Source organism: Miscanthus floridulus, chromosome 13 (genome assembly GCF_019320115.1).
Source record: "Miscanthus floridulus cultivar M001 chromosome 13, ASM1932011v1, whole genome shotgun sequence".
NCBI classification, from domain to species: domain Eukaryota; kingdom Viridiplantae; phylum Streptophyta; class Magnoliopsida; order Poales; family Poaceae; genus Miscanthus; species Miscanthus floridulus.
In genome coordinates, this window is record NC_089592.1 from 43,659,410 (window position 1) to 43,686,002 (window position 26,593).

Below are 26,593 nucleotides of genomic sequence, written 5' to 3' on the forward strand. Positions count from 1 at the left end.
TGTGTGGTGTGGCTAATTATCCTCTTAAGCAACTTAGTTATACTTAGAATGTCATTAGGAACAATGTTCATGTTGATCATTTTGCCTAATTAAGTTTCCAAGTCATGGTTTGACTAGTGTTGACCTCTAGAGCTTCTTGGTTTGACTGTTTAAAAATTATAGCTTAGAGTGTTTGCATGTCTGAGCAACCTAAAGCAAAGTTGTAGAAAATTTTATGAGGAACAAACTTTGTTTACAGGTCAAGTCATGAAAATGTGCAGAACATGCTCTAAAGGGGCCCACAAGTCAGTTTTGAGGTTCATTTGGAGGCTCTGAAATATTTCTAAGTCACAAATCGAGTTTTAGTTTCCTGTACCCAACTTGTTAGCCTTGTAGCCCCCTAACCAAGCTGAATCAACTCAATCTCCAATTGGCAAAGTTGTAGACCTCACTTAGATCTCCCACTTTGTCAATTACACAGGAGCCTGGATCATCACAAATTTGGAGTTTGAAGGTCATCAAGTATCGCTGTCAGGCGTCGATGGCCTAACTGAATGGATGCTACAGTGTCCCGGCCGATTCAGAGTTTGAAGGTAGCGTGTACGCCGCGCGTTGCCGGTGCCCTAACCGCGCAGGCCACGTCGGGCTGTCACGTGCCAAAGGGAGCCCCAGCGCGCGACCAAGAGCCTCCCAGCGCCACATTTCTGTTTTTGCTTCTCCTTCGCCTCCTCCGCTCACCGTAGCAACCATAGCAGCAGTGCACCGGCTCCGCCATCGCCATTGACAGCGCAAGCTCATGCCTCATCACCCAAGTGCCATCGTGTTAGCTCCTCCGTGATCCCACCATCACGCCGCGCCCACGATTGCTCACTAGCCGCACTCGGTAAGCCGTTTCGCCACGCGCAGCCTCGCCGGAGTGTCGCCGGCGTGCCCTGTCATCGTGGCCGGGTCACCTCCGTCCGCCTTTCACCGTGAAAGCTTATGCATTAGCTTCGCAGTAGCATGTAGGAGCTCTATGCGTTGGTAGATTGAGCTATTGTGGCCAGCTCCGGTGTCATGCCGTCGAGCCGAACCATCGCACCGCCATGGCCGCCGCCGTCATCTTGATCGCCGGCAATAGGTCCATCCATGTAGCTTGATAGGTTGGGGAGGTCGAGGCGGTCAAGCTGGTGCCATCCTAGTCGCCGGAGACGCCACCATCGGCGAGCTCCACTGGTCCACATCGAGCAAAGCCACCATGCTCTGCTTTCGTCTCACTATCATGTGGGCCCGGCTGACCATTGGGTCCCGCCTGTGAGTCACTATGTTTTAGAAAGCTAGCTCATTTATTCCAGATTTGATTGCTGTTTTGTAAAAATTGTATCTCCAGTTTTGTAAATCCAAATTGGGTGGTTCCAATTTTGTTAGGATCATGGTGAAGTGTAGTATTAAGGAAAAATATAACATGAACACTTCTAGTGGAATATTTGGAAGAATTAAATTGAAACTTGAAATGTGTTTTCAAATGAATGCAAAGTTGTTTAAATTATATCTTGAGTTCCTGTGCTCCAAAAATTATGAAATTTTGTCGGTTAGCTATTCTTGATGAGTAGAAGCTCTGGTAAAAATTTGAGAGACAGTTCATGTATAGTTTTTGAGTTATAGATTTTCCTTTTATCATTGGATGATCCTTGTGTGAATTTTAGTAATTTATCTATGAATCCAATGACAATGAAATTTATTGGAGGATATCCTAGTACCTTAAGGATGCTAGGAAAAATATAAAATCTTTTGTTTGACACTTTTCACTAGGGTTTCCTAATTATGTCATTTTAAGCCTTTATGCCTTGTCATTTTTGTGTAGGATGTTATACTTGCTCAAATGATGTGAAATTTTTACAGTAGTCTACTTGGAGCATGTAGTACCAACTGTAACATTTGTAAATTAAATAGTGCAGTTTTCATATATGTTTTTCATTCCTCTTAATTAATTAAATAAATTAAGAAAGGCATTAAAAGAAATGAACTGGTGGTGAACACTTTACTTTCTGGTGTTCTTGTGATATGTGTGATAAGCGAGTAAAGTTGGTTTTGTCCAATTATATGTTTACAATATGAGTTAATAAATATTTCCTTGCATTATGTCTTTCTGGACAGTTCTCGGGACTTTACAAAGTTCCCCATGATATTTTGGTTTGCTGAAAAAGTGGTGAATACAAAAGTTGTAGATAACTTATGTATCAAGCTCCTATCAAAATTTGGTGACATTTGGTCCAGTAGTTTAGGAGCTACAGTCGTTCAAAGTTGGATCACAGTTTTACTTGCTCTCTGTCTTGTTTGGACCTGACTATGTAGTTCTGTAAATTCGACCTGATAAAGGTTGGAATCATGCCTTGACGTTTGAAAATGAATTGTAGGCAATTTCACAATCTTTCCAAATTGTCTTGTTGCCTGTCATTTCGATTTGTAGATCTCCGGTTATGATCAGTTTACTGTACCGCTATATAAGTTCCTGTCTTGCTGAAATATGAATGTTTGTGTGTATGCTCAGTGCGATGTTCTTGTTGATTGTTTAGGTGCTAGCCTAACTTGAGAACATGCTTAGGTGCAGGTGCTAGGTCCTTAACTGAAGATGATCAATTGTACATTAGATTGTATAAACTTGGTAAGTTAAAGTGATTTGAATAGAGCTTAAGTCGGAAAATGAGGACTGCAGTAAGCATGTTCATTCCCCGAGCATTCCTAACTTCGTTAATGTGCATCCATGATATTAATCTTACGCATACATGCAATAGGTGTGCCAGAGGGAGTGATGCTTCTGGAGTTCAAGGGAGCGAGCCAGGAGGAGGAGCCCGAGGTTCAAGCAATCGACGAAGCAGCCGTCGAGGAGGAGTTGCCCGAGTGCCCTGACCACCACCAGTCCTCTTTCTAGAAAAGACAAGCCCCGGAGCATATTAAGTCTCCCATGTTTTTATCAATATCTTGAGTATCTTTTATTCGTTGATGATGCATTAAGTATAGGAATTGGTTGGAACCAATTGTTGCATTATATATCTATCCTTGTCTAGATATCGCACTTGAATCCTAATTAAGTTCAGGAACGGACTAAATGCTTAGCCATGCTTAGTGCGGTAGAAGTCAGGTGATTCCTGTCACCTACGAGCTTTAGGATGAGGTGGATCATGGTTGGCTATATTTGCTATTGTGGAAAAGAACCATGTTAATAATGAATTGAGACCGAACGGAGTCTTGTGTAGGTTTGGACATAGTGACTCCATCTATGTCGTTTAAGGACCGATACGCTGTACGTCCTTATGTCATGTTGAACGCAGCCTAACATTTAGCTGGCCAGATAACTCGTTTCGACCGCGAAGCCTAGTAGCTCGATTTAGGCCAGGGACACGAGCAGGGGTTGCAATCTAGATGGCAGTAAGGATGTGCGGAGAGCCATTGGCGTAAGCCCAAGGGCGAGTTAAGTCACCGAGCACTCATGGTAGAGTGGTTCTATGATTTTGCGGCATTGATCAGACTCGCGACTCCTAAATTGTACCAAAGGTGACTTGTTTGCGACCCTGACGGGGGAAGCAAGGTTTGTGTTAGGAATACCCATCCAGCTAGATAGGGATCAATTCGAATCGCCGTCTCTCCCGGATAGTGAGAACTTGACTGAGCAGCGGCAATGTAGATTTAATTAATTTAACGATATGGTTAAATGGATGATGATGATAATGTTGCCATGATTTATACCTGCTATGGTTATTAATGTTTGCATCTTAATCAAATGATTGCTTAGTATAGGTGCTAATATAGATGACAAGTTAATGGCTAAAAGTCACTGCTAGTTTAGGTTAAGAGTTGATCATTATTACTTCTGCTTTTCCACAAAAAGAAAGTGTTAGCTAGATCCACTAAATTAAGCTATGCATGATCCTTGGTGTCATTTGTTTTGGTTTTCGATGGGTAAGTCTAGCTGAGTACATTCTCATAGTCAGGGTTTATTCCCTCTTGTTGCAGATAACCTTCTATATTAGGGCTTCTATAAGTATTGTCTCCACCCGGCGGGTGACGAAGACTAGATCACGGGCATGATCTCTGTTTATCTTATCCAAATGCTTTTGTGGGTTGTGATCAGCAAACTGGTACTTATATTTGAACTCGGGTGTGTGAGTTAACTATTTGCTTCCGCTACTTTACAAGACTTGTTTTGTAATAACGATGATTCTGAGGTGTTGTAATCTATTTGCAAACCATCTGTGAAATGTTGTAATGTGTGATGTGTTATGTTGTATTACTGTGATCTTGGTTGTATGCAAGTTGGTTTGAAATCCTTCATGATTTCAGTTGACTACCGGGTTTATAGGGGCTCAAGTGTGAGAATTTGATCGTTTCAGCGATTGTTTTTGTACTTGTGCTCTTATAAATTGGTCGGTTCTATGACAGCTGGCATCAGAGCTAGATTCAACACTAAACATGTCATATGGGTATTTAAAAACAAAAGCTTTTGTTGTAAAAATAGTTTTCCAACTTATAGTTATATATAAGTGTTTAAAAATCTGAAATTTTATAGTGTGTTGGTGATCACATCACTTGTAGCCCACTTAAGGACTTCTAGGTGGCTTATATAATTACTAACTTGGGGGAAATTGATTGTTTCTATTTTGTCATCCATGCAGCGTGCTATTGCATGGGTGCCATTCGCTTCAATGGTAATGTATGGATCAACAGCCTCTACGCCAAGGTAAGTGTGAGTTGTGAGAGCATGACCGTCCAACTGTCGATCTAGGGGAGAGTTAGTTGTGGTTACTAGAATATTTACATGTTGCATACATGTGCATATGAAGGTACTTAATTGTGGGTACATCTGTCACGTAGTTTGGATACCAAAGTATATATATCTGGGGATGTATATATGGAGAGTATCTTAGTTTACTACTTTCATGGTTAGCATTATATCTTGATGGGTTGGGCTGCAATGAAATTTTCTGCAGGTATGCTAACAACGCACCGTGTAGATCGACTAGTTACCGCTAATTGAGAGAACGTATGTATGCCACCGTATATTCTGCTAGAACTTGAATTTTCTTAGGTTTGTGAGGATGTACGGAACGAGCATGCATCATATTCACTCAGGTCATTCATATTGCATTACTCCCTCCCTTATAATTGCTTATCCCAATTATTAAGTTCCATCTCTCAACAAAATAATCCTCTCACGAGAGTTGCATCCCTTTTTGATACAGATGGCCATGCCCATGTTTCCTCCTGGTAGCAGCACCTTTTTGGACCAGTTCGGTATGCCTACCTTGCTCTAGAGGGTGCTAAGCTCAGTTGGGTACCCAGAGGCACCCCGCTACACGTGGAGGCAGACGGTGCCATTGGGAGATGTGCCATGGTACATTGTGACCTTTATAGTGCCGCAGAACCCCACAAGACCATTATGGCATGGGTGGAGCATCGAGACTGATGGGCAAAGCACATGGGAGGCCACTCAAGTTGCTACCCTTGATGTGCTTATGGACATAGCACAGAGTTTTGGAGATGAATTAGTGGGTGGACCAGCTACATCCATTCCCCGTGTGGCTCCTACAGAGGCTGAGTGGACTCAAGAAGTTGGCTAGGCCTTGGTTTGAGGCCATGTTGAATGGGTTCAGAGCGACAATGCGGGAATGAGTGCTATGATGGCTGTCTTGAAGCTTTGTTGAGTTAGGCAGGACACCCTCTCTAGTGTGCTAGAAGAAGCTGGCAAAGCAATGGTAGCCCAGCATAAGTTCAGGTTGCGTGCCTGCAAGTATCGCCATAGGGCGGAGGCATGTGGGTGAGCTCAGCTAGAAGTAGATGAGATTTGGGGTATTGCAAGTTATCACCTGTAGTAGTGGGGGCAAACTGCACGCGAGAGAGATGAGCTTCATTACCAGCTTATGAACCTCACCATAGAGAGAGATGAGGCAGTACAGGAGTTGGATCGTGTGACCCGTCATAGAGATGCAGCCCTAGAGTTGGCAGAAGAAAGACGTCAAGGCTGGATCAACAATGCTTTTCAAAGGGAGCATGAGCTCCAAGAGCAGCTTGAAGAGCTTCAGGTTTAGCACCATCAACTGAACAACCGTCTGTTTCCTATTCTCACCCCATTCCAAGGTATCCTAATGTGGGTGGACCTCAAGTGATTGAGGCCGATGAAGAAGAGGATGTGCAGATGGATGTCAATACAACTGAACCTACAAATGAAGAAGAGGAAGATCCTGAAGAAGTCCAGGGCGTCTCCGATGTGGACAACGATCACTTTGATGAGTAGTTAGTTAGCAAGTCTTACTAGTTTGAGCTTTTGTAGTTATTGGTGTAATGGACTTAGTACTATGACTGATGTTGGATGTACCTTTTAATTCGAACTTGGCATGTAATGTACCTTAATCCGCTCCCTTTGGGATGCTTATCTTGTTGGTTAAGTTTAAAACTTGTCATGTTGGAATGCACTACGTATGACGCTAGTAATCTAATTGATGATGTGGTGATTGGAGAATGAATTATTGCCTCTATTTATTATATGAATTTTACATTCTCTCCAGTAAATTTAGTTTGACGTAATTACATTGTTCCTCTCCAATGTGCTAACATCACTAATAATTGCTTGTTGCGCATTGTTGCAGATGCCTCGCACTCATTCCACTGGTGCGGCTGGTGATGATGATGATCTTCCATCGCCACCACCACCCACACCAACGAAATTGATGGCAATTCTTGCGGAAGGACAGCGCACTATGGATGAGGCTCTCCGCATGATTGCAAATCATGAGGGTCGTGGTGCACGCCAAGGACCGGAACCAAATCAGTATAGCGACTTCAAAGATTTCCTTGACACTAAACCACCGATCTTTAAGGAGGCTGAAGAGCCCCTCCAAGCTGATGAGTGGTTGAACACTCTCTAGCAGAAATTCTGTCTGCTTCGCTTGACTGAGGTGCTAAAAACTAAGTATGCATCTCACCAATTGCATGGGCCAGCTGGTATTTGGTGGAGTCATCATCGGTCCACTATGCCCGCTAATGCCCAAATCACTAGGGATCAGTTCAAGTCTGCTTTTAGGGGAAATTATATTCCTCCTAGTCTCATGGCAATCAAGCATATGGAGTTCATGAAGCTGACCTAGGGGAACAAGAGCTTGAATGAATACCTATAGGCTTTCAATAACCTTGCAAGGTATGCTACTGAGTTTGTTGACACTGATGCCAAGAAGATCGCTAGTTTCAAGCGGGGACTTAGCCCCAAATTGATGAAGACCATGGGAAATTGCAAGTGTGCTCATTTTAATGAGTTTGTGAGTGATGCTTTATCTCAAGAGAACAACAATGTTGTATATGCTACTTCGAAGAATCGCAAGAGGGCCTATGAGGTAGGTGCCTCACAATCCAAGGCTCCAGTCACACATAGGGCTCCCTTCCGTCCTCCGGCATCAGCTGCTAAGTTCCGCCCACCGCTAAAGAAGAATCCAGGCAAGACTGGATTTCGCAAGGCTTTTATAGTTGCTCTTCCCAAGGGCACTACTAGTCAAGGCAGTTCCAATGTTCCTCCAAGCAACATGTTGTGTTGGAACTGCAACAAGCCAGGTCACTAGGCAAGGAAGTGTCCTTACCCTAAGAAGAATAACTACTAAGGTGGCCGTCAGGGACAGGTGAACCACACTAATATTGCTGATATTCTGGCAGGAGAGGTGGTAATGGCTGGTAAGTTTCTGGCTGATCAAAACCTTGTAGTTGTACTATTTGATTCAGGTGCTTCGCATTCTTTTATTAGTCCCGCATTTGCATCCAAGTTTATGTAGAAAACATACACTGTTGAGGGTGAGGGTTATTGTAATTAGGGCTGCCAGTGGTACTATCCTAACCAAGCTAGTAGTCGGGGACGTGCAACTTGAGATAGAGGGGCGAAGTTATCAGGTTGATCTGGTAGTTTTACCGGGGCTAGGTATCGACGTGATATTGGGAATGAACTGGATGAGTAGTCATGGTGTGCTTATTGATACATTGACTAGAGTAGTCATGCTCAGAGATCCTTGTAATCAGGAAGGTTTTCTAGTACAGCTACCTAGGGACATCAATCTTCCTTGTGCGGCTAATGCGGTGCAAGCAAAGGTTATGGCAGACATCCCTGTCGTGTGTGATTTTCTGGATGTTTTTCACGATGATTTGCCCAGATTGCCCCCGGATTAGGATGTGGAGTTCAAGATAGAGTTGCTACTTGGTACAGTGCCCATCTCTAGAAGGACTTATAGAATGCCTCCCAATGAACTAGCCAAACTTAAGATCCAGTTGAATGAACTTCTAAAGAAAGGCCTTATCTGTCCTAGTTCGTCTCCGTCGGGGTGCCTAGCTATCTTTGTGAAGAAGAAGGATCAATCACTATGCATGTGTGTAGATTATAGGCCTTTGAATGCAGTCACAATCAAGAATAAGTACCCTCTGCCACGCATAGATATCTTATTTGATTAGTTGTCTAAAGCAAAAGTCTTTTCTAAGATTGATTTGAGATCTGGTTATCATCAAATCAAAATTTGGCCTGAGGATGTTCTAAAAACTACATTCTCTACAAGATACGGTATGTATGAGTATCTTGTTATATCTTTTGGATTGACCAATGCCCCCGCACACTTCATGTATTTGATGAATTCGGTGTTTATGCTCGAGTTGGATAAATTTGTGGTGGTATTTATAGATGATATCTTGGTCTATTCTAAGAATGAAGAAGATCATGTTGAACATTTGCGAGTGTTTCTCACTAGATTGTGTGAACATAAGCTTTATGCAAAGTTCAACAAGTGTGAATTTTGGCTTTGTGAGGTACCTTTTCTCAGACATGTGTTGTCCGATGGTGGAATTATGGTGGATCCCACAAAGGTGCAAGAAGTGTTGAACTGGAAGGCTCCAATCTCGGTGCACGAGGTTCGGAGTTTTCTAGGATTGGCTAGCTATTATCGTCGCTTCATCTTGGATTTCTCTAAAATAGCCAAGCCTATGACTCGATTGCTGCAAAAAGACATAAGGTTTGTCTAGACTTCCGAGTGTGATGCGGCTTTTCACACCCTACGAATCCTTCTAACTTCGGCTATGGTTCTGGCGCAATCGGATATCGAGAAACCTTTTTATGTGTTTTGCGATGCATTAGGGACATGTTTAGGAGGTGTTCTTATGCAGGAGGGTAGAGTCATTGCTTATACCTCTCGCCAACTTTGGAAGCATGAGGTGAACTATCCGACGCATGACTTAGAACTCGCTGCAGTTGTTCATGCTTTGAAGGCCTAGAGATATTATTTGCTTGACAATGTGTGCAATATCTACACTGATTATAAAAGTCTTAAGTACATCTTCACTCAACCTGAGTTGAATATGCATTAGAGAAGATGGCTCGAGTTGATCAAGGATTATAACCTCCAAGTGCACTATCATCTTGGTAAGGCAAACGTCGTTGCAGATACCTTAAGCAGGAAATCTCATTGCCACTCTTTGATTGAAAGTGACCTCCATTTGTCAAAACTCCTACATCCTATAGTCCTTCACAACATCACTGTCAGTTGTACTCTATAGAGTCAAATTATTGAGCTATAGAAGATAGATTTAGGTGTGTTCCACATCAAGCACAAGATGAAAGAGCAAGAAACCAAACATTTTCGGGTAGATGAGAATGACGTGTTATGGTTTAAGGATAGATTAGTGGTTCTGAAAGATAGAGAGCTTAGAAATCAAATCCTATCCAAAGCACATTCCTCGAAATTATCTATTCATCCTGGTAGTAGCAAAATGTATCATGATTTGAAGCCTTGCTTTTGGTGGACCAAGATGAAGAAAGAGATAGCCGCTTATGTGGCTAGGTGTGACACTTGTTGTCGAGTTAAAGCTGTACACATGAAGGCTGGATTGCTTCAGCCACTCTCTATTCCAGGTTGGAAATGGGAGGAGATAAGTATGGATTTTATTGTAGGACTCCCTACTACTTAGAGGAATTTTAACTCCATTTGGGTGATTGTAGACCGTCTAACCAAGTCTGCACACTTCATTCCTGTCCGCATAGTTTTTCATCCTACTGACTATGCTGAGTTGTACTTTAATTAGATAGTCCAACTTATGGGATACCTCGCACTATTGTCTCTAATAGAGGACCATAGTTCACTGCTCGCTTTTGGGAGCACTTACATGAATTGTTGGGAACTAAGTTAGTAAGAAGCTCTGCCTATCATCCACAAACCAATGGGCAAACTGAGCGAGTGAATCAAATCTTAGAAGATATGTTGAGAGCATGTGTCATCTTAGCTAAAGGTTCATGGGAAAAGTGGTTGCCCCTAGCTGAATTCTCTTACAATAATAGTTATCAAGAGAGTATCAAGATGCCACCGTTTGAAGCTTTGTATGGTTAGAAGTGTAGAACCCCGATGAATTGGGTTGAAGCCGGTGAAAGGAGATATTATGGAATTGATTTTGTTCAAGAAGCTAAAGAACAAGTCCATACTATCCAAACCCATATGGCCGCAGCTCAAGCTAGGCAGAAAAGTTATGCTGATCATCGTAGAAAACCTATTGAGTTTGAAGTTGGAGACTTCGTTTATCTGAAAGTCTCACCCATGAAGAGTGTCCAACGCTTTGGTGTGAAGCGAAAGCTTACGCCGAGATATGTTGGTCCGTTTCAAATCATTGGACAAAGTGGTAAGGTAGCATACAAGATCCAATTACCTCCTGAGATGAGTGCTATCTTCAATGTCTTTCATGTATCCCAATTGAAGAAATGTCTTCACATCCCTGAAGAGAGAGTTCCACTGGGGGATATCGAGTTAAAATTTGATTTGACTTTTGAAGAAAAACTAGTCCAAGTAATTAACACTCGGGAACGAGTGACTCGGAGTCGGGTGGTCAAGTTTTACAAGGTCATGTGGAGTAATCAGGGTAGTGAATGCGATGCAACGTGGGAAAGAGAAGATTGTTTGAGGGACAGTTATAAAGAATTCTATCAACAATGGTACGCTTGTCAAATCTTGGGACAAGATTTTTATAAGGGGGAAGGCAGTAACACCCCAGGTGTTTAGCTTCCACATTTGCACTTGCATTTCATAAACATGAGCATCATTCATCCATTCATGAGTTTAGAATTGTATGAAACATGCTTTTGAAACATTGCAACATATTGTTACATTCTATGTGTGATTGTTTTAGGAAAATGAATAGTGTGTAACACTCAAGTGCAACATGTGCAACACACTTTAGTGAAACATGGTTAGCTAGTACAATGCCACAAACTCATGAAACACATGAAACATGGTTTTTGAAACAGAAGTAACAAAGTCACTTGTTTTTCCTTGTTTCAATACATGTGATGCTTGATTTTGGGTGACCAATGTGTGGTGTAGCTAATTATCCTCTTAAGCAACTTAGTTATACTTAGAATGTCATTAGGAACAATGTTCATGTTGATCATTTTGCCTAATTAAGTTTCCAAGTCATGGTTTGACTAGTGTTGACCTCTAGAGCTTCTTGGTTTGACTGTTTAAAAAGTATAGCTTAGAGTGTTTGCATGTTTGAGCAACCTAAAGCAAATTTGTAGCAAATTTTATGAGGAACAAACTTTGTTTAGAGGATAAGTCATGAAAATGTGCAGAACATGCTCTAAAGGGGCCCACAAGTCAGTTTTGAGGTTCATTTGGAGGCTCTGAAATATTTCTAAGTCACAAATCGAGTTTTAGTTTCCTGTACCCAACTTGTTAGCCTTGTAGCTCCTTAACCAAGCCGAATCAGCTCAAGCTCCAATTGGCAAAGTTGTAGCCCTCACTTAGATCTCCCACTTTGTCAATTACACTGGAGCCTGGATCATCACGGATTTGGAGTTTGAAGGTCATCAAGTATCGCTGTCAGGCGTCGATGGCTTAACTGAATGGATGCTACGGTGTCCTAGCCGATTCAGAGTTTGAAGGCCGCGTGTATGCCACGCGTCGCCGGCGCCCTGACCGCACAGGCCATGTCAGGCTACCGCGCACCAAAGGGAGCCCCAGCACGCGACCAAGAGCCTCCCAGCGCCACATTTCTATTTTTGCTTCTCCTTCGCCTCCTCCGCTCACCGCAGCAACTGCAGCAGCAATGCACCGGCTCCGCCGTCGCCATTGACGATGCAAGCTCGTGCCTCATCGCCCAAGTGCCACCACGTTAGCTCCTCCTTGATCCCACCATCGCGTCGTGCCCACGATTGCTCACTAGCCATGCTTGGTAAGCCATTTCACCGCACGTAGCCTCGCCAGAGTGTCACCGCCGTGCCCGTCGTCGTGGCCGGGTCGCCTCTGTTCGCCTTTCACCGTGAAAGCTTGTGCATTAGCTTCGCAGTAGCATGTAGGTGCTCTACGTGTTGGTAGATTGAGCTATCGTGGCTAGCTTCGGCATCACGCCATCGAGCCAAACCACCGCACCGCCATGGCCGCCGTCGTCATCTTGATCGCCGGCAATAGGTCCATCCATGTAGCTTGATAGGTTCAGGAGGTCGAGGCGGTCACGCTAGTGCATCCTAGTCACCGGAGATGCCGCCGTCGGCAAGCTCCGCCGATCCACGTCGAGCAAAGCCACCGTGCTCTGCTTTCGTCTCACTGTCACACGGGCCCGGCTGATCATTGGGTCCCGCCTGTCAGTCACTATGTTTTAGAAAGCTAGCTCATTTATTCCAGATTTGATTGCTATTTTGTAAAAATTCTATCTCTAGTTTTGTAAATCCAAATTGGGTGGTTCCAATTTTGTTAGGATCATGGTGAAGTGTAGTATTTAGGAAAAATATAATATGAACGCTTGTAGTGGAATTTTTGGAAGAATTAAATTGAAACTTGAAATGTGTTTTTAAATGAATGCAAACTTGTTTAAATTATATCTTGAGTTCCTATGCTCCAAAAATTATGATTTTGTTGGTGAGCTATTCTTGATGAGTAGAAGCTCTGGTAAAAATTTGAGAGACAGTGCATGTATAGTTTTTGAGTTATAGATTTTCCTTTTATCATTGGATGATCCTTGTGTGAATTTTAGTAATTTATCTATGAATCCAATGACTATGAAATTTATTGGAGGATGTCCTAGTACCTTAAGGATGCTAGGAAAAATATAAAATCTATTGCTTGACACTTTTCACTAGGGTTTCCTAATTATGTCATTTTATGTCTTTATGCCTTGTCATTTTTGTGTAGGATGTTATACTTGCTCAAATGATGTGAAATTTTTATAGTAGTCTACTTGGAGCATGTAGTACCTACTGTAATATTTGTTAATTAAATGGTGCAGTTTTCATATATGTTTATCATTCCTCTTAATTAATTAAATAAATTAAGAAAGGCATTAAAAGAAATGAATTGGTGGTGAACACTTTACTTTTTGGTGTTCTTGTGATATGCGTGATAAGTGAGTAAAGTTGGTTTTGTCCAATTATATGTTTACAATATGAGTTAATATATATTTTCTTGCATTATGTCTTTCTAGAAAGTTCTCGGGACTTTACAAAGTTCCTCATGATATTTTGGTTTGCTGAAAAAGTGGTGAATACAAAAGTTGTAGATAAATTATGTATCAAGCTCCTATCAAAATTTGGTGGCATTTGGCCTAGTATTCAAAGTTGGATCACAGTTTTGCTTGCTCTCTGTCTTGTTTGGACCTAATTATGTAGTTCTATAAATTCGACCAGATAAAGGTTAGAATCTTGCCTTGAGGTTTGAAACTTAATTGTAGGCAATTTTATAAGCTTTCCAAATTGTCTTGTTGCCTATCATTTCGATTTATAGATCTCTGGTTATGATCAGTTTACTATACTGCTATATAAGTTCCTGTCTTGCTGAAATACGAATGTTTGTGTGTATGCTCAGTGTGATGTTCTTGTTGATTGTTTAGGTGCTAGCCTAACTTGAGAACATGCTTAGGTGCAGGTGCTAGGTCCTTAACTGAAGATGAGCAATTGTACATTAGATTGTATAAACTTGGTAAGTTAAAGTGATTTGAATAGAGCTTAAGTCAGAAAATGAGGACTGCAGTAAGCATGTGCATTCCCTGAGCATTCCTAACTTCATTCATGTGCATCCATGATATTTATCTTGCGCATACATGCAATAGGTGTGCCAGAGGGAGTGACGCTTCTAGAGTTTGAGGGAGCGAGCCAGGACGAGGAGCCCAAGGTTCAGGCAATCGATGAAGCAGCCGCCGAGGAGGAGTTGCCCGAGTGCCCTGACCACCACCCGTCCTCTTTCCTGAAAGGCAAGCCCCGAAGCATATTAAGTCTCCCATGTTTTTACAAATATCTTGAGTATCTTTTATTCGTTGATGATGCATTAAGTATAGGAATTGGTTGGAAGCACTTGAATCCTAATTAAGTTCAGGAATGGACTAAATGCTTAGCCATGCTTAGTGCGGTAGAAGTCGGGTGATTCCTGTCACCTGTGAGCTTTAGGATGAGGTGGATCATGGTTGGCTATATTTGCTATTGTGGAAAAGAACCATGTTAATAATGAATTGAGACCCGATGGAGTCTTGTGTAGGTTTGGACATAGTGACTCTGTCTGTGTCGTTTTAGGACCGATATGCTGTATGTCCTTATGTCATGTTGAACACGGCCTAAAATTTCACTGGCTGGATAACTCGTTCCGACCATGAAGCCTAGTAGCTCGATTCAGGCCAGGGATGCGAGCAGGGGTCGCAATCTGGATGGCAGTAAGGATGTGCGGAGAGCCATTGTCATAAGCCCAAGGGCGGGTTAAGTCACCGAGCACTCATGGCAGAGTGGTTCTCTGATTTTGCGGCACTGATCGGACTCGCGACTCCTGAATTGTACCAAAGGTGACTTGTTTGTGACCCTGACGGGGGAAGCAAGGTTTGTGTTAGGAATACCCCTCTAGCTAGATAGGAATCGATTCGAATCGCCATCTCTCCCAGATAGTGAGAACTTGACTGAGCAGCTGCAACATAGATTCAATTAATTTAACGATATGGTTAAATGGATGATGATGATAATGTTGCCACGATTTATACCTGCTATGGTTATTAATGTTTGCATCTTAATCAAATGACTGCCTAGTACAGGTGTTAATATAGATGACAGGTTAATGGCTAAAAGTCACTGCTAGTTCAGGTTAAGAGTTGATCATTATTACTTCTGCTTTTCCTCAAAAAGAAAGTGTCAGCCAGATCCACTAAATTAAGCTATGCATGATCCTTGGTGTCATTTGTTTTGGTTTTCGATGGGTAAGTCTAGCTGAGTACATTCTCGTACTTAGGGTTTATTCCCTCTTGTTGCAGATGACCTTCTATATTAGGGCTTCTGTAAGTATTGTCTCCACCCGGCAGGTGACGAAGACTAGATCACGGGCATGATCTCTATTTATCTTATCTGAATGCTTTTGTGGGTTGTGATCAGCAAACTGGTACTTGTATTTGAACTTAGGTGTGTGAGTTAACTATTTGCTTTCGCTACTTTACAAGACTTTTTTTATAATAACGATGACTCTGAGGTGTTGTAATCTATTCGCAAACTGTCTGTGAAATGTTGTAACATATGATGTGTTATGTTGCATTACTGTGATCTTGGTTGTATGAAAGTTGGCTTGAAATCCTTCGTGATTTCAGTTGACTACCGGGTTTATAGGGGCTCAAGTGCGAGAATTTGATCGTTTCGGTGATTGTTTTTGTACTTGTGCTCTTATAAGTTGGTCGGTTCTATGACACCCTAGATGGGGGATGTGATTAGGATGATCTTCTTGGTCAAAGGTGATGGCCGTCTAGGACCACCAAAGCCACATTAGGGTGGCGATAGTGTGGATGGCATTCACCTCCTGCTCGATGATGCGGTGCTGCCAGCAGGATTCATATGCCTCAGAGCCCCAAAAGATCATGAGGTAGTGCTCGGCCTCGAGGAACTCGTTGTCTTCCTCCTTGGTGCTGTCTGCTGGGTCACCGGCCTTCGAGGTAGGCTTTTGGGCCTTGCCCTATTGGCCGAGGCTCCTATAGATGTAGCCCTTCATGGTGGTGCAGTCCTTGAGCAGATGCTTTGCCTACCCCCCATGGAATGGGTAGGGGGACTCGAGCACCTTCTCAAAGTGTTCTAGGTGTGTAGCATGCCCTTGGGACTAAGGTCTGGTGGCACGGTCAGCCATGGTGACCATCTCCTCCCTATGGTGCTTCCGGTCCATGTTCCGCTTGTTGTGGCATTGCTGGGATGAGGTGGGGTCATTGGCGTCGTCGCCACCGCTAAGGTGGCCGACGGCCTTGGCTTTCCCACTGAAGTTGGCCTAGATGGCCTCTTCGTCGGTGGCAAACTGAGTGGCGACATCTAGGAGCTCCTACGTCGTGCACGAGGTCTTACAGCTGAGCGTGTGGATGAGTGCCTCGCTGGTCATGCCACAGATGAAGGCGTTGATCATGTCGGCATTGGTGATGTTTGGGAGCTCATTGCGCTTCTTGGAGAAGCGTTGAATGTACTCCTAGAGGGTCTCATTGGCCCTCTACTTGTAGTTGTGGAGATCCCAGCAGTTCCCTAGGCGGGTGTAGGTACCCTGGAAGTGGCCGATGAAGACCACACGGAGATCACCCCAACAACGGATGCTGCCAGGCTTGAGTTGCTCTAGCCAAGCTCTGGTCGAGCTCGTCAAAAGCAGAGGAAGGTACTGGACGATGAAGTCATTGTCTGACCCCCGTCCTTCATGGCGAGGCAGTAGTCCTCCAGCTAATGGTCCGGGTTGGTCTCGTCATCGTACTTGGAGATGTGCATCAGTAGCTAGAAAGACCTAGGGTAGGGGGCCGCCTAGATCGCTACCCCAAATGCTAGGGGGCCAAAGTGATCCAGGACAGGACTATGCCTGAGTGTGGCATAGGGCCTCGATGGTACTGTGTGGGGGATGCCGAGGAGAAAGGTCATGCCTTCGCTCCTGCCGAGGCTTGGCACCTCGGGTCCACGGTTGATCAGAGCTGTTGCCAGAGGTGTTGCCACTACTCCCCACCGCCTATGAGGTGTGAGCATCGGAACACCCTCTGTTGGTGATGGCCATCATCGAGGACGGCCGGGAGAGTGCAGCGTAGCGCCGAGAGGCTAAAATCTTAGCCTACTACTCGAGGGTGACGTGGAAGAGCCGCTTCACCTCGTTCAGCCGCTTGTTGGTCTTCGGGTCCGGCGTGTTAGAGATGTCTTCTAGGCAGCAAGTGGCGGCCGCCATGTTGTACGTCACGCATGGAAAGCAGGGGCTGCTAGGAGGTCCCGTGCGGGCGTTGTCGTCGTCGAGAGGGTGTGGGGATTTTTGCCATGCAAAGTCCTGCCTTTGGCGCTCAAGCTCTACCTCGGCGGCTTATAGGTCCACCTGTCAAGCGCGCAAGCGGTCTGCCTTCTCCTGAAGGTAGGCCAGGCGGCTATGGGGACTCTGGTTCGGTGGCGTGAGCCTGGGCGCCTCCTCAAGCTAAGCCTCACGCCAATGTGGTAGAACATTGTTAGTATTTCTTAACATCACTACTAAGTACGAGGTTTGAATCCATCCTCAGCAATGGTGCCAGAAATATCTTGTTGGTGCTTCTTAGCAACATAACTAAGGTGTAGCCATGCTACTAAGAAATAGCCTTGATAGTTCCTTAACAATTTTAGATATTTATCCGCAAGCGCATGGAACTATCATTGTAGCATTTCACCCAGAAGTATTTAGGGTATTGTTATTTATATTTTTCTAAAGGAAGACATTTGATTAAGAGTCTAGTATGGATTTGAACTCGAATTATAATGCTTGCAAGTACACCAATGCTTATAGTAGGGGAAAGAATGATAATTCAAGATAGTGGACACACACTTGGCATTCCTCAAAGGATAAAATAGAAAAGAAAGGATAAAAGAATAATCCTAAGTCGAGCAGGCATCGGTCTAGTATAGTCATACAAAGATTAGTTGATAATCATAAAAATTACATAATTAGTTTTAGGTCTAAATGTGAAGTAGGTCGAGAGGCCACCAAGTACTGGTCTGCCAGCAACCTCATGTGACAATTTAGACTCCTACACCCTAAACGAACGAGGGGGATTACAAAGGACGGACAAGGCTATCACCACCTGCCGCTACCCCCTCAACCGGAGAGAAGAAAATGCATTCACCTGTCTCTCCATACCCAAGCACCATGCTTGTGTATACAAAAACTACCCAAATCCCCTCGAGTCCCCAATCCTACGGATTGACAGGTAAAGAACTTGGGCACACCAGACGGCACGATGAACCGTCACCTAAACTTAGCGCTAATTCTGATTATATAAGTTATATGATTGTTTAAGCATAAAGTTATGTGTGCTATTCACATGACACATAAACTCCGCACTAGTTCATATATCAAAATCATAACACAATAACTATACTCTAGTTCATAAGTATGACTATAATAAAGTGAAGACATGACTTTGGAAGAACCCATATTGATATGCATACCAAGAATATCTTCTTCCAAGGAGCCAAGCACTCCAAGGTGGCTTTGCCTTGCTCTAATACAACTAAAAGGTAAAACTAAAGAGAGTAGAGAGTGAGGTGCTCAATGTGGTGTGTGTTATGAGAGGGGGTACCCCTCTATTTATATAAGAGCTAGGCGGTGCTTGGAGCCTATTCTTGGCCCATCCCCGGCTCCCACCACCTTAGCATGCTTCTATGCCACCGCCACAGCAAGGGGTGGCTGAGCAGCACCGGTAGAGGGTCAGCCGCCCCTAGGGGTTAGCCGCCCCTTAACCATGGCCGCTCACCACCGCCTTCACATGGTAGACCATGGGCTGGACCAGGATGGCTTCCCCGTGGTGCTTTGCCCTAGTTGCATTAATTTGATGGGCGTCTCCCTTGTTCCTTTGCGCAAATTAGCGTCGGAAAGCGCCGTTTGGTGAATTATTCCATGTATTTGTGTTTGTGACCTACAAAATAATGTTCTCCAAATACATGTGGAATTTGGTTAATAGTAAATGCATAGGTGTTTAAGATTGCTCATTTTTCCTCTTTTTGTGTCTTAATTGGCGGTCGGATTTGATCGGTCCAACAAGCTCCCCCAAGCTTAACCTTTGCTCATCCCGAGCAAATAGCTAAGTTATTGGTTGTTGATCAGTAGTAGATATGGTGACTAATATAATTCACAAGTGCCATGCCTATAATAAAGTATTCTTCCTCAATTTAAATAAGTTGGCATTCTATCCACCCTTTTAACTTAATACCTGTGGGGCTTATTGCTTTTCCAAGTCTTAGGTAGTTGCAAGATAGAATGGTTTTAATAGAATTACCAATCATTCATTCTTTGATCAACCTTCTATCTGGAGGTTTTATGAATAAAATATAAGTTCCTCAAATGATTTACTCAATCGCTCAGTGTATGACCCTCACCAAGGCATTTGTTTTGTCTTCTTTTCATCCTATCTCTAAAAAGCTTTGAGTGGAGTTTTAGGTAGGTATGAGTGAGAGGCATACTTACATCACATATATAGCTAAGTCAAAAACCAGATCCAAGGAGATGCAAGTCATACACTTTGATCAAGATGTGCAAGTGTGTGGAATATAAAAGTGATTCCTAATATTTTTTATACTCCTTTGATCATGACTTTCTCTCTTTTGAATAATTGCCTTAGAAGTATGGGCTATCTCTCTTTTTCAATACTTTGGAACCTTCATGTGTTCCATTCTTTTTCTTCTTTTCTTTTGCTATTTTTAGAGCTTCATATGTCTCTCTTTTTTCAGTATAGACCCATACTCTTTTTGGCATATGAAAACTTTGGAGAGAAAGACTCATGACAAATTAATGGAGTTTTTATTTTAGGTAGATGGAAAATATGTTTTTGCATAACTCTCAGTGTAAGAATCAACATTTTATTTGTGGGTGTACGTGAGTCTTGATTATGGGTGCATGACTAGAATCTCTACAAGGGTCACAACAATTTGACAAAACTCAATGTGAATGTAAGTAGCATATGACTAAGTTATGCATTTGAATCATGTCATATGGCCGTGGTAGGAATTCATAATCATTGAGAAACTTTTGATTTTAGCATTTTTAAAGAAAACTCCCAATGTCAAGTTTCTCTTAGAATAAAGTCATAGCATATTCTATTTACCATATCATAACTTAAAACAACTTAGAAAAGGATCATGCTTTTGCAACCCACAAGTTCCAAGATTTTAGGATGAGACATTTTTAGCCAACAAACTTAAATCTTGGAGAATACTAAGTTACAGCCTAGGCACAAATGAATTATAGATAGAGCAACTATTCATCATTTCAACAACGAAGAAACTAAATATTCTTAAGTCACATATGAGAGTGGAAATCATCATTTTTAGTCATATCTCATCAATTTTTTAAGATAATAAAATAACTAAAAGAAATGTGAGATACAAGTTACCTCTGTGGGAGTCCTCCCCTAAGCTAGCTCCTGACTTACGATCCGTGGTTCAGCAAGGAATGCTGCTAGCTAGTGGATGCTGTGGCCTGATTTGTGATTCATGGCCTCCTTTTGAGCGTGCTAGGAGGCTCCCCCAAGCTTGTCTTATGGTGCCATCAAGATAACAAGACAACCATACTTGGGGTTGAAAGTTTTTATTATTATTATTATCATCATTATTATCTTTATTATTATTTTAATCAAGGTTTACCAAACAAGTTTTCATCTCTGTTGTCATCTCAAAGACTTACCCTCATAAAGTTGATAAATTCTTGCAAGGGTCAGTCCATATGATCAACCAAACTCTACACTAGCAGTTTCGGTTCAATGATCAAACTAGATGCCATGTCTAATTTGATTAAGGCAGGCTTATTAACCTAAGCACTATGCTTAATTTAAAAGATGTATGACCAACCCCAAACTGAAATGTACTAGCATAGAGAAAGGAAGCATGACAAGATAAACAAGATTCATCCAACGGAGGCGAAGACATTGAATGGTGAATAAGAGAACCAAAGAATTTTTTAATTATTATTATAGTTTTATTATCTAATAATTTTAGGCAACTTTAAATCATAAATATGAAGGATAACTACCGATTTACCTTTGGCAAGGATTCACCATTTTAAAGTCCAATGAGCAGGACTCTTCTCCTTTCACTTTTTGCTTGATGGAGGTACATCCGTTTCCTTATAAGTAGATGCAAATGTTGATACTTCTACCTGCCATACCTATTTGATCCCTTTACGTGGTTGTTTCTTGGGCTGGTTTGTTTTAACATGTTTATGTATTTTAAACCCATTGAATGTGCATCTCATTGTTTGCCCTTGAATATGAAAGCTTAACATGTTTATGTATTTTAAACCCATTGAATGGGCATCTCATTGTTTGCCCTTGAATATGAAAGCTAACATGCCCTGATCCCATGTGTAAGACTGCATTTGTAGTGTTAAGAAATGGTCTCCCTAAGAGGAGGGGTACTTCCTCATTGTGGCCCATGTCTAGAACAACAAAGTCCATGGGGATGTATGTGTCTCAAATTTTCACCAAAATATCCTTGGCTAATCCCTCAGGTTTTTGTGGAGATTGATCTACCATCTGTAGTCAGAAATGTGTAGTGGACAAAGGCCCACCTAGTATTTTATCATATAGTACCTTAGACATGATGTTGATGCTTTCTCCAATGTCACAAAAGGCATTGTGGAAGACATGCGGGCCAATTGAGCATGTATTTGTCAGGCGTCCAGGATCTTCTTTCTTGGCAATGAATGGTGGATCTACAAGATAAATGTGGTTTTTTCGACATAGAGGCTTATCGGACCTCGTTGAGACTATTTTAATAGATTTGAGGGAAGTTTCAGGTTGTCTCGGAATCTTTCTTGAAGAAACATGTATAGTGGTAGCAAGTTGAGCTATTTGAGTTTCAATCATTTTATTAAAGCTCATTTGGTTATTGATATAAGAAGTTAAACCTTCAATTTTAGTATTTCTATTTTTAGGCATTTTTTCATTATACAATAACTTTTTATTGATATTTTCATTAATTTTAGCTTGGCTTAATACCAAGTCTTGGAAAGAAGGTTGATTCAAATTATAATTGGATTTGTAGTTTGAATTACCTTGGGGGCAGGATTGGTTGTTCCACTTGTTATTACCTAGTTGGTGAAACCCTTTGTTGATGAAGGCAGCTTCTTTGCGGGTTTCGGGGCAATCATTCCCTGAATGGCCAACATTTCCACATACCTCACACGTCATGTGTGAGTCCATGGCTTAGACGATGCCCATCATGGCTTCTTTATCTTGGGCCCGTTCATCTAGTCTTTTCATCAATAAATCTATTTTTGCGGAAAGCATGTCCATCTCCTTCACGGTATGCATTCCTTTTTGTGTTTTCCTTTCCTCCCCCAGCTTTGATTCGACACCATTTTATTGATGAGAGCTGTGGCTCCATCAATCGTGAGGGAATGGAAAGCGCCTCCAGCAGCAGCGTCGAGGTGGCCCCTAGACATGGGTTTTAATCCATCATAAAAAATTTGGAGCACTAACTAGTTTTCAATCCCATGGTGCGGGCATGCTTGGATGTAGTCTTGCAGCCTTTTCCCACACTTGGGAATGGTCTCCATGGAGCTTTGCTGGAAGTTCAAAATTCATCCCCTCAGGGCATTGGTTTTGCCCATGGGAAAGAACTTGGCGAGGAACACCACAGGAACGTTTGTCCCACGTCTTGATAGCTTCCTTTTCCTTGTAAAACCACTGCTTCTCCTTCCCCGAGTGGGAGAAGGGAAACAAGTGGAGTCTGATGCTCTTAGGTGCGACATCCTTGATGATGATCGTGTCGCACAACTCGAGGAAGTGTTAGAGATGCGCATTCACGTCCTCGCTTGGCAAACCTTGGAATTGGTTTGCCTACACCATCGTGATGAGGCTGATGTAGAGGTTGAAGTTCCCATCCCCAACGTTGACAACGGGCCCAATAGGCACGTTGGCAACAACGGGGGTGGAGTAGTCATGGAGGGTCTTGGCCATGATTGGAGTAGCGGATGGTGCGGGGGTGACTAGTTTGACTATCGGAGGAGTAGAAGAAGAAGCGGTGCGAGACCATGTCTTCCTTAGGAGTGCCTCTGGATTTCCAATTTAGTTTTCTGGCAGTTTGTAACCAATCATACACTATCTTGTTTTCATCCACAACATGAGAAAACAAGCAAAGTTACCCTGCATAAACAATGGCTACCTTACATGCATATTATCATGAACATGTCCTACTAGATTCTTTAATCAATATGCCTTCCCTGGCAACGGTGCCAGAAATGCTTGTTGGTATTTCTTAACGTCACTACTAAGTATGGGGTTTGAATCCATCCTTAGCAATGGCGCCAGAAATACCTTGTTGGTACTTCTTAGCAACATAACTAATGTGTAGCCAACTACTAAGAAATAGCCTTGATAGTTCCTTAACAATTTTAAATTTTAGATATTTATCCGCAAGCGCACGGAGCTATCATTGTAGCATTTTACCCAAAAGTATTCAGGGTATCGTTATTTATATTTTCCCAAAGGAAGGCATTTAATTAAGAGTCTAGTATGGATATGAACTCGAATAATAATGCTTGCAAGTACACCAATGCTTATAGAAGGGGTAAGAATGATAATTTCAAGATAGTGGACACACAATTGGCATTCCTCAAAGGATAAAATAGAAAAGAAAGGATAAAAGAATAATCCTAAGTCGAGCAGGCGTCGATCTAGTATAGTCATACAAAGATTAGTTGATAATAATACAAATTACATAATTAGTTGATAATCATACAAATTACAAAGTGTGAAGCAGGTCAGGAGGCCACCGATTACTGGTCTGCCAGTAGCCTCATGTGACAATTTAGACTCCTACACCCTAAGCGAACATGGGGGATTATGAAGGACGAATAGGGCTATCACCACCTGCCGCCTACCCCCTCAATCGGAGAGAAGGAAATGCATTCACCTGTCTCTACATACCCAAGCACAATGCTTGTGTATATAGAAACTACCCAAATCCCCTAGAGTCCCTGACCCTACGGATCAACAGGTAAAGAACTTGGGCACACCTGACGGCACGATGAACCGCCACCTCAACTTAGCTCTAATTCAGATTATATAAGTTATATGATTTTTTAAGCATACAGTTATGTGTGCTATTCTCATGACACAAAAACTCTACACTAGTTCATATATCAAGATCATAACACAATAAATAATCTCTAGTTCATAAGTATGACTATAATAAAGTGAAGAATGGCTTTGGAAGAACCCATATTGATATTCATACCAAGAATCTCTTCTTCCAAGGAGCCAAACCCTCCAAGGTGGCTTTGCCTTGCTCTAATACAACTAAAAGGTAAAACTAAAGAGAGTAGAGAGTGAGGTGTTGCTCATTGTGGTGTGTGTTATGAGAGGGGGGTACCCCTATATTTATATAGGGGCTAGGCGGTGCTTGGAGCTTATTCTTGGCACATCCCTAGGCTCGCACCGCCTTAGCATGCTTCCATGCCACTGCCATAGAAAGGGGTGGCTGAGCAGCACTGGTAGGGGGTTAGCCGCCCTTAGGGGTCGGCCGCCCCTTGACCATGGCCGCTCGCCACCAGCCTTCGCATGGCAAGGCATGGGCTGACCAGGATGGCTTCCCCATGGTGCTTTGCCCTAGTTGCATTAATTTGATTGGTGTCTCCCTTGTTCCTTTGCATAAATCAGCGTCGAAAAACACCTTTCGGTGAATTATTCTATGTATTTGTGTTTGCGACCTACAAAATAATGTTCTCCAAATATATGTGGAACTTGTTTAATAATAAATGCATATGTGTTTAAGATTGCTTATGCTTCGTGATGCCTCATGGCTGATGAGGTGCTCTAGCTCCAGCTGGAAGGATACCGCCGCATTCTGTATCCCAAAAGGTAGGTCTAGGAGGTAGTACTAGAAACAGTCAGGCGACGGGAGCACCTCACCGATGGCAATCTAGTGGTGGAAGTTGGCTAGCATGTAGAACATATGGTGGTGGTTCGACATGGTGGGGTTCGTACCCAGACCACACTGGATCTAATGGGCTAGAACCTCGAGATCTACTCCCAATTGTCCTAGCGAAGGAGGCGGCACCGGGGACTCATTGCCCGTCGATGCAGCCCCGTGGAGTCGACGAAGCTCACCGTAGCAGTCAGCAAAGTAGGCAAGACTCCTAAAGTTGATGACCTAGCCTAGAGTGAAGGCGTTGGCCATGATGGAGAACTCACTGGGGAAGCAGACACCAAAGTCTGGGGCGGTGCCCCTTGCTCTGGTGACAAGGCGGGTGGCTCCAGCCACCGTAGAACAAGAATCTCACTTGACGCTGCCCCCTACCTGGTGCGCTAACTGTCGTAGGGTAGAAACTATGGCAAGCATGTTGGTTGAGTCAGTGTTAGAGTATAGGGTCTCCAGTTGCCCTGGGTGGACTCAGGAACACAAAAATCACGCAGAGAAGACACAACAGGTTTATCTTGGTTTGGGCTAATTTAGTCCCTACTGTCCGGCAGCTGATGATCCTTATACTCAAGAGCACCCAAAATCTAGGGGGTTACAATAGAGTGTAAAGGAAGGAGATGGAGGGATGCGAAGGAGGAGAGGCTCTCGGTGCCACTCCCTGGGTTGCCCTGCTCTCGGTGCAGAGCGAAGGCAGATGTAACAGAATGGAGTGTCTGGTGATCGAACTCACATCCTCTCCCCTCTAGGTCTGACCTTATCCCTTATATAACGAGATAGGTCAGGTACTGATGAGGACATCACTACTTCATCACATACAAGCCAAGGAGAGGAGGAGGTCTAGCTTGGGCGTCCAATTCATCTTTCTCATGGTGGAGGCCCAGTCCAACTGAAGTTGGGCCCATCTCGGGTTCTAGGACCAATCTGTCATAAAACTGGTCACACGGGCACATCTAGGCTCTGTTTTCGATGATCCACATATGGATGGAAAGCTAATTAGATAAGGAAGCCAATGCAAGTGGTCTTACATCAAAATCCCTTTAGAATCAATAGGAATCGTTGAAACAAGTTAGAGTCTAGAATCTGCCAAGGTGCTGTAACACCGTCTTTTGGTCCGTTGGACCATGTATCGTGTTTGGGCCCATTAGGGGCACGTCCAGGGGGGTGACACCCAAGACTCTATATTATACTGCTGTCACTCTTATTAGGGTTTCAAGTTTTGTTTAATTATTGATTTCCTTATGAAACAGACGTCGTTTTGCTGTAACTGTGCCGCCAAGGCCGCTTGATGTGAACCAGGGCCCTAGTTCTTGATCTTGTTCGCCTATGGTGATTAGTCCTTTCGAATAAAGACTTGAACTCCTTGTTTTCGTAAGCCTCATATTTATTTGTAATTTCATATTGCATTCATCCCGTTCTTGCTTATGTTCTCGATTTGCTTGTAGGAAAGCCTTCTCAGTGAGGTCAATCGCGTTCGCATGGTTGATAACCAATGGAGTAGTGGTGTAATGGTTATGGGGGTCTGAATCAGTCTTGGTTCGAAGCCTAGATCATGAACGTCGAGTCTCCACCAATCGATGCTATCATACCTTTTGGAAGATCAGGCCTTGTCTACATCAGGTACAAGGTGGTTTGGGAGTTCTAGTCTATGGTCTACGTGCACCGGAGTCCAAGAGGGGCTTGCAGCGGTGCGTCGTGGACCATCGAGGTGTCTTGGAGACAAAGAAGCATGGGCAT